This window comes from Triticum dicoccoides, chromosome 2A (assembly GCF_002162155.2).
Source record: "Triticum dicoccoides isolate Atlit2015 ecotype Zavitan chromosome 2A, WEW_v2.0, whole genome shotgun sequence".
Taxonomy (NCBI): domain Eukaryota; kingdom Viridiplantae; phylum Streptophyta; class Magnoliopsida; order Poales; family Poaceae; genus Triticum; species Triticum dicoccoides.
In genome coordinates this window covers 411798972-411817110 of record NC_041382.1, presented here as the reverse complement: position 1 = coordinate 411817110, position 18139 = coordinate 411798972, and positions in this window count along the sequence as shown.

Genomic DNA, 18139 nt, shown 5'->3' with positions numbered 1-18139 from the left:
ACGGCACCCCGACACCGACACGACACCCCGACCCCCGACACCTCCTGAAAAGGTGTTCTTTGGCCTTCCAGAGGCCGACGGGGTCATATATTTGTGAATTATTAGTTAGGTCATATATTTTTCGATTTTGTTATGAAAAACATCATATATAATTGTGTTGATCGGGTATTTTTAAATGTGCAGTTGTTTCATCGCTGTGAGGTTTGGTGTTCGACGACCTCGCCGTGCGTTTGACGAGCTCTGCCCCTTCGTTCGTGGGTGAGCACAAATGACATGTCCTCCTCCCCCATTAATTATTTGATCTATTCCGCTGAAACTTGATAGCTAGCTATATATGTGTCTTGAATCATCAGTATGCGTAACCAATATGTGTCTCCTGTTCGAAAGCGTCATAGTTATACATATGCATGCATTTGCATATTTATAACCTTGATTCTTTCGAATAGTCCAACGCTATCCATGGACAGCCCGATTTTGTGTAGATTGGGTTTGTTTTCCCATATGCTTTGCTCTGGATCCGACGCATAAATTTTGTCAATGCCTCCCCTGTTGTTCTCTGGGTACACATCCTCTCTGTTTATTGCAGAGACGTGTATCAGGAGAACAGCGGGGAGGTGCTGCCGAAATTTTGCGTCGGATCCGAAGCATAGCATGGGAAAATGAACCCAATCTACACATACACGGGTGGGATTAGGACCTATCATTACCTATTAGAGTGTAGGTTGCATGGACGTAATAAAATTGACAAAGTAGATCAACTGATGAATATATACATGGTGAATTACATATATAATTGTTGTGTGTCCAGTAGCTCTGAAAGTCAAGATGAGTGATCGTGCGTGGATGTATACCGGTCACACTGGTCAGAACAAATGGAGCACTGAATGGTTCACAAAAACCAAGGGGTTTGTGCAAGCCGCATTTGCAAATGGCCAGAAGAAAACCTGGTGCCCCTATTTCCGGTGCGGCAATTGGGAAAAGAGGACAGAGGCTGAAATGGGCAAACACCTACAGAAGAGTGGTTTTACGCCCGATTATACGGTGTGGACATTTCATGGTGAGTCTGCCCAACGTGACCGAGCTGAGGTGGATCGTCGTCGCACCGACGAGCATGGTACCGGGATTGAAAACATGGTGCAAGACTATGATGATGCTCGGGATTCGGACGAGGAGATGGAGGAATCTGCAAAGGCCTTCAATGAAATGTTGGAGTCTTCAAAACGTCCGCTCCATGAGCATACTGAGCTTTGTCAGTTGGATGCCATCTCACAAGTAATGGCTCTGAAGGCTCAGTTCAACTTGGACAGAGAATGCTATGACGCAATTATGACAGTATTTGGACGCTTTCTACCCAAAGGCCATGTAATGCCTGCAAACCTGTACCAGTCGGACAAAATCCTCCATGCACTGAAGATGCCCTATGAGAAGATACATGCCTGTGAGAAAGAATGTGCCTTATTTAGGCTTGACTATGCGGACTTGAAGTATTGTCCCATTTGCAAATCTTCCAGGTATATTGTGGTAGACAACGGTATGGGTGAGAAGACACAGACCAAAATCCCCGTTAGTGTTCTTCGGTATATGCCAATCGTACCAAGACTTCAATGTCTTTTCATGGTCGAAGAGACGGCCAGACAGATGACATGGCACAAAACAGGCAAAAGAACCGAACTAGATGCAGATGGGAATCTGATGATGGTACACACATCGGATGGTGTTGCGTGGAAAAAGTTTGATGAATTACATGCTAACAAAGCGGCAGATCTGAGGCATCCTCGAGTCGGCATCAGCACGGATGGGTTCAGTGTGTTTGGTATGACGGCAGCCCAATACAGTTGTTGGCCCGTATTTGTCTTTCCACTGAATCTCCCCCCGGACAAATTATGCAAAGAAAGAACATTTTCCTGACGTTGATAATTCCAGGGCCCAACTATCCGGGAAAAATATGAATGTGTACATGCAGCCGCTTAAGGACGAATTGCAAGAAGCCTGGGATAATGGGTTCAAGACATACGACGCCTATAGCAAACGGAACTTCATAATGCGTGTCTGGTACATGTACTCGATGCATGACTTGTCGGCGTATGCGCTATTTGTTGGCTGGTGTGTGCATGGAAGGTTCCCTTGCCCCACATGCAAGGGAGCTCTTGAGTTTCGTTGGCTTCAGGCCGGTCGCAAGTTTTCTTGCTTCGACATGCATAGACAGTTCCTGGATCCTCGCCATAAGTTCAGAAAAGACAAGAAGAACTTCATCAGGGGTAGAGTTTTCAAAAACTCTGCACCACCTGCATTGACAGGCCAACAGACCTTGGATCAGTTAAACGCCCTCGAGCCAGATCCACAACGTCCAGGGTACTTCAAGGGGTATAATACTAAGCACGCGTGGACTCACAAAACATGCTTATGGGATATTCCTTACTTCAAAGACCTCCTTTGCCCACACAACATCGACGTGATGCACACTGAGAAGAATATCGCCAAGGCACTTTTTGGTACATTGTTCGGCATAGATGGGAAGTCAAAGGATAATACTAAGGCTAGAGTCGATCTAGAGGCGCTATGTGATAGGCCGTTACAAAACATGAAAGAACCGAAAGGAAAGCAGAACTGGACGAAGCCAAAGGCATGGTTCATTCTTGGAAGGCCAGCTATGAGGGAAATTATCTTGTGGGTGCAACAGCAGTTGATGTTCCCCGATGGGTATGCAGCGAATCTAAAGAGGGGAGCGAATCTTGATAAACTGAAGATATTTGGTCTCAAGAGTCATGATTGGCACATATGGATTGAGCGTGTAATGCCGGTGATGTTGCGTGGCTTCATCCCTGAGGATGAATGGCTAGTACTGGCAGAACTCAGCTGCCGGGGTGAGATTATCGACGGTGTCTTGTGCGAGACGAGGGCAGACATGGTGATCAGAAAGTTCTGGGTAATTGCTCCTTTACACAATTAAAAAATCTTCAACTAGCTAGTTATTAATTGTACTAATCAATATTGTCTCATTTGATTGCAGACATTCTACAGGTGTGAGGAGGGATACGAGGAGGAGGCGGCAGATGTTATCCACAAGGAGTGCAAGCGCCTACTTCAGAACTTACGGCATGAGGTTCGGGTGCAGGCTGTTCGAGACTACTACGTCGGGCGTGGTATCAAGAAGCCCAAGCAGGAGTGTCGCGATAAGTTCTTGAGTAAGGAGCAGTACATGAAGGTAATTCTTAAGGCCTTGTACTTACTTCCTTCATTTAGTAATTCATAGCCGTAGCGCTCAAGCTTCTATTTGCTAACTTAGGCCCCTCCAAGATGGTGTGCGGATCGGATGGATTGTTGGAAGGTGTTGGTCAATGCGTGGTGCTCAAAAGAATGGCTGGCCACCCACAAAGAGGCCAAGGACAAACGTGCCCAAATGGAAGGTGTGCCACACCACCAAGGCAGCTCCAACTTATTTCAGTACGGGCGGAACTGGGTATGTGGTTTGCTTCATGATTCATGCAATTCATTCATCATGCTAGCTTTAGCCCTTTAATTACTAATTTACTTTGTTTCTCTCTTTCAGGCATGCTACAATAAGGCGGATAAGGTGCCAGAGGTGTACGACCTGTATGCCATGGCCCACACTGGCCCTTACAAGAAAGTCAAGGCATTCTCTGCGTCTGACCTCGATGATCCAAAGAACTTCACCAACATCTCCGCCCATGACAAGCTCGTGCAATATAGAGATCAGGGGAAGGCGAGGAAAGGGGAGGACTTTAACCCGAGCCAGGGTCCCATTGATACAGAGCTGCTGATGATATCTGGTGGTGGGAGGTCCCATGGCTCCATAGCCATGGGAGATGGACTTATCCATTGTCCTAGCACTCTCTCGGAGATCAAGGCGCGCCAGTCGAGCTCCGCTCCTGAGATAAGGCCTCGTGAACGGCCAGTCCAACTCGCCTTCAAGGTTAGTTATACGTACTCAGCTATCTTTCTCCATTACATTGTGTGCGCTTCCATCAATGATTACAAATGGTCATGTGAGTGGTGTTGCAGGCTGCTATACAGAGTGAGAGAGATAGAACGGAGAAACTTCTGGCGGAGGCGGCGGAGAGGCAGCGGGAGTTGGAGGAGAGGACAACAAAGATGTTGGAGGAGGAGAGGGCACGGAATGACATGCAGGCAAGGGCCATGTACGAGCTCCTTGTGGTAAGTTTCTTCTGCAGATTACTTGCTAGTCTTAACATTTGAGTCTCATTACTAACTAGTATGACTCTGTTGTGAAAACCAAATGTGCAGTCTGTGTGCGAGAAGTCCGGTCAGACCGCTCCGCCGATGCCAGTGATTGCTCCTGGGAGCATGGTGAGTTTAATTTGAATGGACATTACTTGCTAGTCTTAACATTTGAGTGTCATAATGCTAACGAGACATCGGAAATGATCTTTGGTGCAGCTTAACTCCAGAAACGCATCGTACGATCCTTCTCCAGCTACCGGCGCGAGCCAGCCCGCTCCTACACCTCCGTGATCACGGTAAGTTTCTCTAGTGTTTTGCTTAACAAATGCATAAAGACCTAGACTTAGCTTTATTTCCTCCAATATGCTTACCATAATGACCTAGAGTTAGCTTCTTTTCCTCCAAAATGACTTAATAAGCTTACTGACCTCATAAACCATCCATTTTACCTAAGTTAGCTCTAAAACTATATGTAGTTAGCTTACTTATGTCAAAAATTGCATAATTAGCTTAGTTAGCTCATAAACGATCCATTTTACCTAAGTTAGCTCTAAAATGACTCATTTTACCTTAGTTAGCTTACAAGTGATCCAATTTATCCAAGTTAGCTCTAAAATGACCCATTTTACGTAGATTAGCTCCGAAATGATCCATTTTACCTACGTTAGCTTTAAAATGACCCATTTCACCTAGGTTAGCTCCAAAATGACCCATTTCACCTAGGTTAGCTCCAAAATGACCCATTTCACCTAAGTTAGCTCAATAATGATCCATTTTACCTTAGTTAGCTCAAAAACATGGCATTTCACCTTAGTTAGCTCATAAACGACCCATTTCAACTAAGTTAGCTCCAAAATGATCAATTTCACCTAGGTTAGCTCCAAAATGATCAATTTCACCTAGGTTAGCTCATAAACGACCCATTTCACCTAACTTAGCTCCAAAATGATCCATTTCACCTAGGATAGCTCATACACTACCCATTTCACCTAGGTTAGCTCATAAACGACACATTTCACCTAAGTTAGCTAATAAATGGCATATACTTCTTCTTCTAGTCTTCTTCTTCTTCTTTTATTCTTCTTCTTCTATTCTTTTTCTTCTAGTCTAATTCTTCTTCTAGTCTTCTTTTTCTAACTTTCTTATTTGTCATTTTGCAGGTTTCATTCACTTCACGGAAGCGAGCTTCCTATGATGGATTGCTTGTTTTTTCCTTTGATGCACTTCTTGTATTCTGCTCGCTTGCTATGATGAAACTAGATTGCTATGATGAAACTTTGCATATTGTAATATGTATGGATCGATGGAACTATGTGCAACCTACTATGTATGGATGGATGGATATTTATTATGTTGGATATATATGTGCTGGATATTTGTGTGATGGATATATATGTGATGTGATATATTTGCTGTGAGAATTGTTGGATATAAGAAAAACAGAATAAAAAAGAGGCAGTGCAGGCTCTTTGCCATCCGCGGCAGACGGCAAAGAACCCTTTGCCGTCGGTGGCAGACGGTAAAGGGGGCACGTGGCGCCCACCTGTGCTTCCTCAGGGATGGGCCATTTGGCAAATTTGCCTACTGTGGCGGACGACAAAGCTAAGCTGATGGCAAAGACTTTGCCTTTGTCGTCCGCTGGGCAGACGGCAAAACACAATGGGCGCTGACGTAATGCTGACGTCAACTGGCGGACGGCAAAGAGGCGCTCAAATTTGTCGTCCGCTGGCGGACGGCAAAGGCCGCCGTTAGCCGCCTAATGGACTAACGTGCAGTATTTTGCCGTCCCTCCTCTTTGCCGTCCGCCGCTGTAGGCAAAGGGCTCTTTGTCGTCCACCATAAGAAGCAGACGGCAAAGGACCTGTTTGCCGACCCTGTCTTTGCCATCACTGTTTGTCGTCCGCTGCTGACGGCAAAGCTCTTTGCCGTCACCCGTCCGTGCATTTGCCGTCCGCCGTGGCAGACGGCAAAGTACTGGATTCCTGTAGTGAAGTCCATATTTAGTGCTAAATTCACGAAAAACATCGGTATCCATAGAATATTTAACACAGTCAAACTTAGGGGTTATACCTGACTCCTTACCTTCGTCGAGGTCCCAATCTTCAGAGTTGCGTTTAAATATTTCCAATAAATCCCATTTGAATTCAACAGTCTTCATCATAAAAGAACCAGTACAGGAAGTATCAAGCATGGAGCGATTATTGAGAGAAAGCCGAGCATAATTTTTTTGAATAATAATTTCTCTTGAGAGCTCATGATTGGGGCATGAATATAACATTGACTTAAGCCTCCCCCAAGCTTGAGCGATGCTTTCTCCTTCACGAGGCCAAAAATTATATATATAATTACCATCATGATGAACAAGATGCATAGGATAAAACGTCTAATGAAATTCCAGTTTCAATCGGTTGTAGTTCCATGATCCCATATCATCACATAGCCTAAACCATGTCAATGCCTTTCCCTTCAAAGATAAAGGGAAGACCTTCTTCTTGATAACACCTTCGGGCATACCTGCAAGCTTAAATAATCCACAAACTTCATCCACATAGATTAAGTGCAAATCGGGAAGCAATGTTCCATCTCCTGTAAAAGGATTAGCTTGCAGTTTCTCTATCATACCCGAAGGAATTTCAAAGTAAACATTTTCAGTAGGTTCAGTAGGTTGAGGATCAACTCTTTGCTCTACTGGTGTAAGTGCATCTAGTGCCACCCCTAGTTGGTTTTGGAGTATTGACGACAAACCTAGTTGAGGGACTAATGTGTTTGTGAGAATTGCAGGATAACACAGGTAGAAGTCCCTCATGATTCGGTTTTACTACCAGAGATGACCCCTAAAATGTATGAAGACATTGAAGTCAAAGGTGGTATATGAAGATATTCACATTGAAGACTATGACAAGAGAAGACACGATATGAAGCCTATGGAGCTCGAAGACTTAGATCTTTCGTAGTTCTTTTTCTTTTTGTGTTGAGTCATAGGAACCACCGTACTGTTAAGTGGGGTCCAAGAGAACCAGTCAGAATGACTGAAGTGATGCCTAAACCAAAAACCTATGTCTTCGAGTGAAGACTATGAGAGCGAATCTTGTCCAGAGTCGGACAAGCCAGCTTTGCTTGTAGCCCAAGTAAAGTTGCCGTGTGAGTTTGAAATCTGACCGTTGGGACACGTGTCAGTTCCTTAGTGACCCAGGGTCATTTCGGACAAATCAGGTCGGGTTGCCAAGTGGCTATAAATAGCCCACCCCCTACAACCATAAACGGTTGGCTGCTCAGATTGAGAGTACGGCTTTTGTCGTTTGAGAGCAACCCACCTCGAAGCCTTTGAGAGAGAATTCCTTGCGAGGATAAAAGCCCTAACCACCAGAGCCAGAGAGAATTGGGCATCACTTAAGTCTTCTTGTCTGTGTGATCTGAAGACTTATTACACTTGAGGACTGTGCATCCTCCAGCCGGGTAGGCGTCGCGTTCTTAGCTTCCAAGAGACATTGTGGATTTCCAGTGAACAAAGTCTGTGAAGGTTTGGGAGTCTACCTTGAAGACTTACCAGAGTGATTGGGCGAGGTCTATGTGACCTTATCTCAAGGAGAATACGGTGAGGACTGGGTGTCCTGAGCTACGTGTTCAGGACTGGGTGTCCGGGACTGTGTGTCCTAAGGTTTAAATACCTAGCCGCTCCAACCAGACGTACAGTTGTCACAGCAACTGGAACTGGTCCAACAAATCATTGTCTTCAACGAGTCACTGGTTTCATCTTCACTTCACTTTACTTACTGTTCCTCCTTGTGAAGTCATTGTATGTTTGGTCTATCATTTGTCTTCAATGAGTGACTGCGTGTTCTGTTTGGCTTCACAATATCTTCCTACCTGATCCTTACTACCTAGCTGCTATTAGTCTTTGTGCTTTCACTTCATTGAATACTTGACTATGGTTTGCCTAGTGTAGTCTACCTTCCGTTGCATGGTAATAGGTTTAATTTTATCGTTTGTCTTCAAAACTCCCATGTTCTGAAGACTTTCATAAAAATCACCTATTCACCCCCCCTCTAGTCGATATAACGCACTTTCAATTGGTATCAGAGCAAGGTGCTCCCTTATTCTATGTGATTCAGTTTAACCACCTAGAGTTTTAGCTATGTCGACTGCAGGGATAATTAAAGTCTCCGCTGCGTGCCCCGTCTTCGATGGAACTGAATATCCCTACTGGAAGAATAAGATGCGTATGCATCTTGAAGCCATTGACGTCGACCTATGGTATGTCATCGAGAATGGCGTTCCCAAGGCTGAAGAAGGTGTCACTGCTACTAATGTCAAGAAATTCATTCAACTGGACTCTACTGCCAAGAACATCATCTGTGGTCATCTGACCAAAGGACAGTATGGCCATGTGAGTGCTTTGAAGACATCCAAGCTGGTCTGGGACTGGCTCTCCAAGGTTAATGAAGGCATCTCAACCCAGAGAGATCAAAGAATCAGTGTCCTTCGCAACCTCTTCAACCGCTTCAAGCGAAATGACAATGAGAATGTCCAGCACACATTTGACCGACTCACTGACATCACAAATGAGCTTCAAGCCCTCGGCGCCACTGAGATTACCAAACACGAAGTCGTCAAGACGCTGCTGAGATCACTTGATAGTTCGTTTGACATCCTGGCCCTGATGATTCAAGAACGTCCTGATTTCGAGACACTCGATCTGTCTGACATACTTGAGAGGCTCAACACACATGAGTTTCAGCTTTCGGAGAAAAGAGATATCTACGGTCCAAACTATGGGCAAACTCGTGCCTTGAAGGCAAAAGTTGTCTCCTCATCTGAAGAAGAATCTGATAGCAGTTCTGATGATCCTGAAGACATTGGAAGGGAGCTTGCTATGTTTGTCAAGAAGTTCCAAAAATTCACCAAGAAGAAAGGCTTCAGAAAGTCTTCCCGATCAAGTTCAAGGAATGATGAAGCTCCTGCTCATGACTACAAGAAGAAAACATGTCACAAGTGCAAGAAACTTGGCCACTTCATCTCTGAGTGTCCACAGTGGGACAATGAGAACAAAAAGAAGAAGAAGAGCAAGGAATATGACTCTGACGACAAGAAGAAGAAGAAGAAGAAATACTCAAAGTCTTCTTCCAAGTCTTCCTCAAAGTCTTCATCACACAAGAAGAGCTCATCTGGCAAGGCACGTGCGTTTGTTGGCAAGGAAATGGATTCAGAGGAGGAGTCTGCTTCTGAGGAGGCGGAGGTGGAGTCTGAGGGGGAATCCGACTCAGGCGTCGCAAGTCTGGCTATAGCATACGTTGCCAAGTCCATCTTTAACACTGAAGACAATGACTTCATCACCGACACCGATGCAAATGACAAGGACTACTCCGCTTCTACCTACTGCTTCATGGCAGGCGGTGCCAAGGTAAACACACGCACTACTTACTATCAAACATCTAGTGACGATGACTTTGATTGTGGTTCAAAACCTAGCTGCAAAACACTTGCTAAAATTGCAACTGAACAACAGATAGCTATGGAACATATTCAAAAACTGTTAGACAGAAGCGATGATCTGTTAGGTGCTGAAATGACTCGATCTGAATCCTTAATTGAAGACATAAAAAATCTTCACGTTAAGTATCAGGAACTTGAAAGTCGTCATGAAACTCTCTCAACAACTCATGAAAAGCTTTCCTATGATTATCTTCAAAGGAAGCAAAATCTTGAGAAATTGAGAGCGGCTCATGAAGATCTTCAAACAGAAAACGAGTCACTTCGCGCCAAACAGATCAGTCCCGCTCAGGAAGGATTTGAACCACCATGTCTTAAATGCATTGAGCGTGATAATGCTACTTCTGTTGCTGAATGTTCTACTGCTACTGCTGTTGCAATATCTTCAACTGTTGATGCGGTAACTAACCCCTCTGCTGAGGATACCACCGCTATTGCTGATGAGAATGCTAGGTTGAAGACATTGCTTGAAACAGGGATGTACAAAAGTCTTAAAGGGCATCAGACGCTATGTGATGTCCTGAAAAAGTAGATTCTGAACCGAAACCCTAGGAAAGAGGGTGTAGGGTTCGTAAGGAAAATGAATGCAGATGGTTCTTACTGGAAACCTGAGCAGTACCCCAAAACCATGTGGGTTGCTGCGAAGGAACCTTCAGCAGATCCATCCAATCTATCTGGCTTCACTTGTGCTAACCTCATTATCATTGATGAATCCTTTGATGCAAACTATATACTGTTTAAGAATCAGAATGGTGAAGTGTTTGCCAGGTACATTGGTACTAACTGCAGGAATGGACCGCCTATGAAGAAGATCTGGGTTCCGAAAAGGTGTCTGGAGAGTCTTCCTGTGAATGTCATCATGACACCTCACGTGAAGAAGACAAACCTCAGACCAAAGGCTTCATACGGTCCAAAGGCTTCATACAGACAGAGGACTCACCTGAGTCACACTAACGCAAATGTTTTGCAGGAAAATCATACTCAGGCATATGAATATGAGAGCGGTTCATCAAACCGCCATGTTCATAAGACCAAGAACTATTCTGCTTATTCTTATGAGTACTATTGTCCGCCTGCAAGACTGTTTGCTAAGGCTTCAAAGCCAAAATTCTCAGATGCTGCACTTAGACTTATTGCTTCTAAGCCACCCTTGAAGATGTGGGTGGTTAAGAAGGCTTAACTCTCTTTTGCAGGGAAAGGTCTCCAGCAGAAAATCAAAATCGTCTGACGCTATTGCTAGGGACCTTAAACATCTTGTAGGGCGCAAGATCAAATGCCCAAATGGTCTTATTATGTACTTCGTACCTGAATCGCTTGCTACTCTCCCTATTAGTCCTAACCTGGATCTAAGCTTTCATAACCCAGTGGTTCGTCAAATGTTTTTGCTTCACAATGCTCTTGGTGAAGCCTATCCCCCTAACTGCACTGTAGGGTACGACACCAGCGTCTTCAGAATGGATTATTGACAGTGGGTGTACAAATCACATGACTGGCAAAAGAAGTCTTCTTATGGACTCAACCTTACGTCCATCCGACAAGAGCCACATCACATTTGCTGACACTGGTAAAAGTAAGGTATTGGGTCTAGGTAGAGTTGCAATCTCAAGGGATCAACACATGGATAAGTCATGCTTGTTGAATCCCTTGGCTTCAACTTAATGTCTGTCTCAATGCTTTGTAATTTGAACATGATCGTAATGTTTGGAAAATATCGTTGCCTTGTACTAATGGAATCTGACAAGTCTCTAGTGTTTGAAGGGTATCGAAAAGATGATTTGTACGTGGTAGATTTATCAGCAGGGCCACAGCTTGCAGTATGTCTTCTGGCAAAGGCTTCAGAATGCTGGCTCTGGCATCGGAGGCTTGGACATGCTGGCATGAGGAACCTCCACACCCTTGCGAAGAAGAAGCGTGTCATAGGCATCAAGGGCGTCAAGTTCAAGAAAGACCACTTATGCGGTGCCTGTGAAGCAGGGAAGATGACGAGGGCCAAACATCCCTCGAAGACAATCATGACTACTACTCAACCCTTCGAACTGCTTCACATGGATCTTTTCGGAACCACTCATTACTCAACTCTAACTACCACTGCTTGCCTCTATGGCTTCGTTATTGTTGATGATTATTCTAGATATACTTGGGTGCACATAATCCTTTACAAGACTGAAGTGCAGGATGTCTTCAGACGCTTCTCCAATCGAGCTATGAACAATTTTGGCGCCAAGATAAAGCACATCAGAAGTGACAATGGCACTGAATTCAAGAACATTGGCCTTGATACATATCTTGATACCTTGGGCATCACACATGAATTCTCAGCCCCGTACACGCCACAGCAGAATGGCGTCGTCGAACGCAAGAACGGAACACTAATTGAGATGGCCAGAACTATGCTAGATGAATACAAGACCCCAAGAAAATTCTGGCCCGAAGCCATTGATACTGCATGCCATACAATCAATCGTGTTTATCTTCACAAGCTACTGAACAAGACATCTTATGAGCTCCTCACTGGCAAAAAGCCAAATGTCAGTTACTTCAGAGTATTTGGCGCAAGGTGCTGGATCAAGGACCCACATCACACCTCAAAATTTGCACCAAAAGCACATGAGGGTTTTATGCTTGGATATGGAAAGGATTCGCACTCCTACAGAGTCTTCAATCTCTTTCATTACAAAGTGGTTGAAACAGTGGATGTGCGGTTCGATGAGACCAACAGTTCACAAAGAGAGCAGCTGCCAAATGTGCTAGATGAAGTTCCATCCAGTGAATCAATCAAGCTAATGGGAACTAGAGATATTATACCTTCTGAAGCTCATCCTGAAGAAGAACTTATCATTTCAGCACCTGATCAACATGAAGACAATGCTCAGCCTGAAGACATTCCTTCCAACAACGACAATGAACAGCAAGAGCAAAGTCTTCGCCCTGTACATCCTCGCGTTGCCAATGAAGTGCAGATTGAAAGAATAATTGATAGCATCAATGCACCTGGTCCACTCACTTGTTCAAGGGCAACTCAGCTAGCAAATTTCTGTGGGCACTTCGCATTCGTCTCAATATCAGAACCCAAGAAAGTTGAAGAAGCCTTCATGGAACCTGAATGGATTCAAGCTATGCAAGAAGAGCTTCAATAGTTTGAGCTGAATAATGTATGGGAACTGGTTAAGTGTCCTGATCCACGGAAGCACAATATAATAGGCACCAAATGGATATACCACAACAAGCAAGATGAGCATGGTCAAGTTGTCAGAAACAAAGCTCGTCTCGTTGCTCAAGGATATACTCAAGTGGAAGGCATTGACTTTGATGAAACATTTGCTCCTGTGGCTAGACTTGAAGCCATACGCATACTGCTGGCCTATGCAAATCATCATAACATACTTCTATATCAAATGGATGTGAAGAGTGCCTTTCTCAATGGCAAGATTGAAGAAGAAGTGTATGTTGCACAACCGCCTAGCTTTGAAAATCCAAAACATCCTGACATGGTATACAAGCTCAACAAGGCACTGTATGGCCTCAAACAAGCCCCTAGGGCCTGGTATGACACACTCAAATACTTCCTGAAGAGCAAAGGCTTCATATCTGGTTCCCTAGATCCCACTCTTTTCACGAAGACATATGATGGTGAACTGTTTGTGTGCCAAATATATGTGGATGACATTATCTTCGGCTGCACCAATCATAAGTACAGTGAAGAGTTTGGATATATGATGCAAGAGCAATATCAGATGTCCATGATGGGGGAGCTGAAGTTCTTCCTTGGTCTTCAAATACGACAACAACGCAATGGCATCTTCATATCTCAAGAGAAGTATCTCAAAGATTGCCTGAAGAAGTTCGGTATGCAAGACTGCAAAGGCTTCACAACACCAATGCCAGCCAAACATCATCTGGGTCCTGACGACAATGGTAAAGAGTTCAATCAAAAGGTATACCGCTCCATGATTGGTTCTTTACTTTATCTATGTGCATCTAGGCCAGATATTATGCTTAGTGTTTGCATGTGTGCTCGATTTCAAGCGGCACCAAAGGAGTCGCATCACTTAGCTGTGAAGCGAATTCTTCGATATTTGGCTCACACCCCAACTCTAGGATTATGGTATCCAAAGGGCTCAGAGTTTGATCTGGTTGGATTCTCGGATGCTGATTATGCTGGTGACAAAGTTGATCGCAAGTCTACATCAGGCACATGTCACTTTCTGGGACGATCACTTGTATGTTGGTCTTCAAAGAAGCAGAACTGTGTATCTCTCTCCATTGCTGAATCTGAATACATTGCAGCTGGATCTTGCTGCACTCAGCTTCTGTGGATGAAGCAAACACTCAAGGACTATGGCATTCATCTGAAGCAAGTACCACTTTACCGCGACAACGAAAGCGCTATCAAGATTGCCAATAACCCAGTTCAGCACTCGAAGACAAAGCACATTGAAATTCGTCATCACTTTCTCAGAGATCATGTTGTGAAGGAAGACATTGATATCATACATGTCAAAACTGAAGAGCAATTGGCAGATATCTTCACCAAGCCCTTGGATGAGAAGAGGTTTTGCAAGTTACGGTGTGAGCTAAATATCCTAGAATCCTCAAATGTCCTGTGATCAGGCACACATCCTAACCCTTATGCATATTGATGACTTAGATGTGCAACACACGAAGTAAAGTATATCTTCAATCAATGAATACATACATTCTAAGTGTGAATACATTAATGTGGAATTTGACTTCGGAACGCCACGATAATTGTGCGCCGTGTCTGGGTCTAATACTTCCTATACGGTGGGTAACGCCACCACCAAACATTCTATTTTGAAGTGTTTCACTCATGGCATTACCTTGCAATGTCTTCACATTTGGTTTGGCTTCGAACTCAACATATTTTCATGATTATCTTCACTATGTTGATTATAGATATATGTATATATATATATGCTAGTGTTCTGTCCTCTACAGCATTCACTTATAGCTATGTCTTCGTATTGAATCTTTTGAACTAAGTGAATGTGATCGGACCCCAACTTCTCTATGCTTTCTATCTCAAACTCTATCTCTCCAAGTCATATGCATTCTATTGAAACTATCGAATGTCTTCTCTGCGTCCTTGTCAGCAGAAGATACAGAGACAACCATTAAGTCCGTTTTCAATGCTCATTCCTCCACATGAAATCCGGAGAAGTAGGAACGACCACCCGACAATCCAGGCGTGCGTGGGATGTGGAACAAACCCCAAAATTCCGCATACTGGCCACGTGTTCTTCAGATGCGAATCGCCAGGGGCACCTGTGTAATAGCACAGTGCCGCCCCTGTGCCTATAAATACACACTCACAGCGGTAATTATCTCTTCTTCCACCCTCGCATGAACCCTAGCGCCACCGCTAGCTCTCGACGACGCCGCGACGAAGCGCTTCGCTGCCGCAACCTCTCCGACGCCGTCTTCACGCCGACCGCGGACATCGTCCTCTCCGCCGTCGCCGTAGGTATCCTCCGTCGCCAAGTTAGGGCACGGAAGATCGAACTGCTCGGCCTCATCTCCCACTCCGTCTAGCAGTTCTCAGTGTGGTAAATAAAACTCCCTTTTTACAGCACCGTTGATCCTATTGATCTGTCACTTTCTACCACAAGCAGTTTCTGTGGATTCGTACAAATCTGGAACCAACTTCTTCTCTATGAGTGAATGTCTTCGCACGATGAGGTCAATGTCTTCTAAACTGATTTATCTTCAAAATCTTCTGAGAATGCATATGACCTCTTCCCCTTCCCTCGCACCTTAATGCTGTCACAGGTACATGTTCGTGGGAGAATCCTTTGGTTTCATAGTCTGCATTCATTTGCAGAATTCTTACAGCATCACATAAATTCTCCTGAAGCCAGTTCCTGTTGGTCCAGCAAGAGAAAGCCTTTGAAGCCGTTGAACGTCTTGAAGCCTTTCAAGTTAAAGTTTATGGTTTCAGAGAAAGCAGCAAGGAAGGGGGGCAGACAATGTCGTGGCGGAACATCCAGAGATCTACCTGATGAACTCGCAGAAATGTATAAGACAGATCCTGAAGAGGATTATAGTCAGCGGAAGACCCGAATCCAATGGATTCGACACTATTGGGCAGAACAATGGTTCAAATACCGCTTCACAACCCAAGAGTATGCTGAGAAAAGTGCCATCAAAAGACCGTGGTGAGACATCTTATACAAGAATCTTCTACCCAGGTCCAGAGATGAAGCTATTTCCCAAAGCTTCTATCCATGCATGGTTCGTGGGCCACAGCCTGATGATGCACATCCGTCGTCACTACTCTGGTGTCGTGACGACAATCTGTTCAAGCGCAACTTCCAGTTTGCCCAAAACTCAGCGAAGCAGAACAAGAAGAAATTTGGGTTAGACTTCAACCCTAGTCCCTCAGCACCAAGGGCAGATGGCACACGAGAAGCAGAACCCAATGTCATCGGTCCTTATGCCAACCTTGAAGGCCTCATCACCCGCATCTTAGTTCAAGGGACCGCAGTGAATGAGCCTCCAGCTGACTCTGAATCTGATGACGCGCCTGCAGTTCTGAAGACAAAGAAGCTGAAGAAGCCTAAATAAGTGTCTCAACCAGAGGCGTCTTCCTCCTCCTCCTCCTGTCAGATCGGCAAGTACAGCTGTGGTCAAGCATAACCCCAAGTTCGCCAAGGTCAATTTGATGAATGCAGCTCAGGCAACTGCAATTCATATGGGCGGGTGCCTTATATTTTGCTTCGTGCTTACAACTCTCGTTTTTTGCTACATTTGGTTCTTATGAGTTGTAACACTTAAACTAGATGGTCGTCTGCTACTTATTTGCCACCTTGTTTTGCGAAGATAAATTCCGCATGTGCGACGATAAATTCCGCACTTAGCTCATTCTGCAGACGTCCATTTTCCATTATGCATGTCATTATCTTCATATACTTCACATGCATAGTGGATTGTCATCATAAGTTGAAGTGGATCTCCACAAGTACAACCTGCCATGTGCATTTGCATTCCAAAAGCAAATTAACTTATATGCACATCTTCAGGGGGAGCCCTTGCAACTTATGAAGACAATTCATTATCCTTTGCAATTTCACAGATCATATTCCCCGTTGAAAACTTCAACTAGTTTGTCATCAATCACCAAAAAGGGGGAGATTGTAAGTGCATCTAGTGCCACCCCTAGTTGGTTTTGGAGTATTGACGACAAACCTAGTTGAGGGACTAATGTGTTTGTGAGAATTGCAGGATAACACAGGTAGAAGTCCCTCATGATTCGGTTTTACTACCAGAGATGACCCCTGAAATGTATGAAGACATTGAAGTCAAAGGTGGTATATGAAGATATTCACATTGAAGACTATGACAAGAGAAGACACGATATTAAGCCTATGGAGCTCGAAGACTTAGATCTTTAGTAGTTCTTTTTCTTTTTGTGTTGAGTCATAGGAACCACCGTACTGTTAAGTGGGGTCCAAGAGAACCAGTCAGAATGACTGAAGTGATGCCTAAACCAAAAACCTATGTCTTCGAGTGAAGACTATGAGAGCGAATCTTGTCCAGAGTCGGACAAGTCAGCTTTGCTTGTAGCCCAAGTAAAGTTGCCGTGTGAGTTTGAAATCTGACCGTTGGGACACGTGTCAGTTCCTTAGTGACCCAGGGTCATTTCGGACAAATCAGGTCGGGTTGCCAAGTGGCTATAAGTAGCCCACCCCCTACAACCATAAACGGTTGGCTGCTCAGATTTAGAATACGGCTTTTGTCGTTTGAGAGCAACCCACCTCGAAGCCTTTGAGAGAGAATTCCTTGCGAGGATAAAAGCCCTAACCACCAGAGCCAGAGAGAATTGGGCATCACTTAAGTCTTCTTGTCTGTGTGATCTGAAGACTTATTACACTTGAGGACTGTGCATCCTCCAACCGGTTAGGCGTCGCGTTCTGGGCTTCCAAGAGACATTGTGGATTGCCGGTGAACGAAGTCTGTGAAGGTTTGAGAGTCTACCTTGAAGACTTACCAGAGTGATTGGGTGAGGTCTATGTGACCTTAGCTCAAGGAGAATACGGTGAGGACTAGGTGTCCTGAGCTGCGTGTTCAGGACTGGGTGTCCGGGACTGTGTGTCCTAAGGTTTAAATACCTAGCCGCTCCAACCAGACATACAGTTGTCACAACAACTGGAACTGGTCCAACAAATCATTGTCTTCAACGAGTCACTGGTTTCATCTTCACTTCACTTTACTTACTGTTCCTCCTTGTGAAGTCATTGTATGTTTGGTCTATCATTTGTCTTCACTGAGTGATTGCGTGTTCTGTTTGGCTTCACAATATCTTCCTACCTGATCCTTACTACCTAGCTGCTATTAGTCTTTGTGCTTTCACTTCATTGAATACTTGACTATGGTTTGCCTAGTGTAGTCTACCTTCCGCTGCATGGTAATAGGTTTAATTTTATCG